The sequence below is a fragment of the Otolemur garnettii genome, unplaced genomic scaffold (assembly GCF_000181295.1).
Source record: "Otolemur garnettii isolate 467f Iridium unplaced genomic scaffold, OtoGar3 scaffold00068, whole genome shotgun sequence".
Classification (NCBI taxonomy): domain Eukaryota; kingdom Metazoa; phylum Chordata; class Mammalia; order Primates; family Galagidae; genus Otolemur; species Otolemur garnettii.
The window spans coordinates 5693850-5696955 of NW_003852463.1; positions in this window are offsets into that span (position 1 = coordinate 5693850).

Below are 3106 nucleotides of genomic sequence, written 5' to 3' on the forward strand. Positions count from 1 at the left end.
TTTTTTTTTTTTTTTTTTGAGACAGAGTCTCACTTTGTCACCCTTGGTAGAGTTTTGTGGCATCATAGCTCACAGCAACTTCAAACTCTTGGTCTCAAGCAGTTCTCTTGCCTCAGCCTCCCAAGTAGCTGGGACTACAAGTGTCCGCCACAATGCCCGGCTATTTTCAGAGATGAGTTCTTACTTGGCTCAGGCCTTTCTCAAACCTATGAGCTCAGGCTGTGCACCTGACTTGGCCTCTCAGAGTGCTAGGATTACAGGCGTGAGCTACCATGCCCGGCCAAGATTCTGTGATTTTCTAATTATAAAAGGACGTCTTCTATTAATTACCTTTCATTCTAGTTGGATCAGTGTTAAAAAAACCCAAACCAAAATCAAATAATTCACCTTTTTCTACTTTGTTTTTCTCGCCTAATATATTATTACTTACAGAACCTAGACCCAAGCAAGTGAGGCCCTAACTCTGAGACCTGAACTTTAAAGAGCCCCATATCACAAACATACAAAATAATAATTATTTAAAGAAAACTGGCTCAGCATCCATAGCTCAGTGAGTAGGGTGTCAGTCACATACACTGAGGCTGGCGGGTTCAAGCCTGGCCTGCCCCTGCTGGACAATGACAGCTGCAACCAAACAATGGTCAGGTGTTATGGCGGGCGTCTATAGTCCCAGCTACTCGGGAGGCTGAGGCAGGAGAATCACTTAAGCCCAAGAGTTTGAGGTTACTGTGAGCTGTGACTCCATGGCACTCTACTGAGGGTGACATAATGAGACTCTGTCTCAAAAAAAAAAAAAAAAAAGAAAAGAAAAGAAAACATGGAAATCTTTGTCACTGAGGACATGGAGACCAGTGCCATGTCAGTCCCACTCATAGCCCTAAATATCTATTATGACTAACCATATCTAGGCTTCAGGACACTGTCTTCCATCTGAACCTGTGTCCTCAAAGTCAAAAGGGGACTGCAGGTGGGGACTGCACAGCTGCAAGGTGACCTATACCTGTACTTCCAGCTGCTCAAGAGACTAAGGCAAGAGGATCAGCTGAGTGAGGGGTTGAGGCTATAGTAGACTATGATCAAATCTGTGAATAGTCACTCTGGCGGGGGCAACATAGCAAGATCTCATCTTTAACAAAGAAAAAAGAGATATGGCCAGTGAGGTAGCTCACACCTATAATCCTAGTACCCTAGAAGGCTGAGATGGGAGGTTTGCTCCAGGTTAGGCAGTCAAGACTAGCCTAAGCAAAAGTAAGACTTCATTTCACTAAAAATAGAAAAAAAATAGCCCAGCATGGTGGCATGGGTACCTATAGTCCCAGCTACTTGGGAGGCTGAAGCAGGAGTTTAAGATTGCAGACTCTACTGTAGCCTGGGTGATAGAGTAAGAATCTGTCTCAAAAACAAAATAAAATAAACAGGAGTCTGAAGGTATAGGTTGTGTGCTTTTATTCCTTTTTTTTTTTTGGTTGGGGCTGGGTTTGAACCCACTACCTCCGGCATATGGGGCTGGTGCCCTATTCCTTTGAGCCACAGGTGCCACCTGCTTCTATTTCTATGTTGGAAGACTGTTCTGGGGTTTGGGAGGATGTGAGAAACTACTTAAGAGAAAACAGGTTAATTTGTGGAATTCTTCTCAGATAGCAGGTGCATTAGTTTCTTATTGCTTCCTGTAACAAATTACCATGAATTTAGTAGCTTAAAACAACACACTTTTAGAAATCAGAAATCCTAAAATCAAGATGTCAGCAGGTCTATATTCTTTCTGGAACGCCAAGGGGAGAGTCTAGTTCCTATCCTTTTCTAGCTTCCAAATTCTGGAGGGCAGTTACATTTCTTGGTTTGTGGCCCTACCACCTATCTACCAACTCAGTGGTGTAGTCTTTCAATCTCTTTCCCCTCCTTCTCCTCCGCTGCCCTCCCTTTCTCTTTCTCTCTGCTGTTCTTCCTCCCTCTTGTAAGTACCCTTGTGATTTTTGTGTGTGTGTTAGTTTGTTGCCCTCTGTAGAGTGGTATGACATCATAGCTCACAGCAACCTCAAAATCTTGAGCTCAAGCGATTCTCTTGCCTCAGCCTCTGGAGTAGCTAGCACTACAGGTGCTCACTACAACTCCTGGCTATTTTTAGAGATGGGGGTCTTGCTCTCGTTCAGGCTGATCTCGAACCTGTGAGTTCAGGCAATTACCTGCCAGGGCTGCCCAGAATACTAAGATTATAGGCATGAGCCACTACACCTGGCAGTACCCTTGTGATTACAGTGGGCCCAAGCAGATAATCTCCACATCTAAAGATTCTTAATCACATCTGCAAAATCTCTTTTTCCTTAAAAGGTAACATATTCACAGGGATTAGAATCTTCTCATCCTTGGATTGCTATTATTCAGTGTACCCCAGTGAGATGCAACAGAATCTTGCAAAAATAAAGTATTGTTTCCCAGTAGTGCAGAATATCAATGTTCTTTCTTCTCTTTGTGGTCTAGTTCATAGTTCCAGAAGTACTCATGAATTAGCAAATGTTAACAACAAGGCACATGACAGCTAAAGGAATCTCCTTCGGGGTGGCACCTGCTATCTGTGGCTCAGTGGGTAAGGTATGGGCCCCATATATCAAGGGTGGCGGGTTTGAACCTGGCCCAAGCCAAACTGCAACAATAACAAGAAAAAAAATAGCTGGGTGTTGGGGCAGGCGCTTGTAGTCCTAGCTACTCAGGAGGCTGAGGCAAGAGAATCGCCTCAGCCCAAGAGCTGGAGGTTGCTGTGAGCTGTGATGCCACAGCACTCTACCAAGGGCAATAAAGTGAGGCTCTATCTCAAAAAAAAAATCTCTTTTGTCAGTATTAAAACATTTGTTATTATTCTTCAATGTATATATTAATATACCTGTAATATTTGTGATTCCTCATAAATTAGATACACATTGAATACTAGAATTAAAAAATGATTTTCTTTTTATAAAAATATGTCACTATGTTTATTTATTTATTTTTAAGAGACAAAGTGTCTCTTTATTCCCATCAGTAGAGTGCCTTGGTGTCACAGCTCACAGCAACCTCCAACTCCTGGGCTTAGGCGATTCTCTTGCCTCAGCCTCCTGAGTAGCTGGAACTA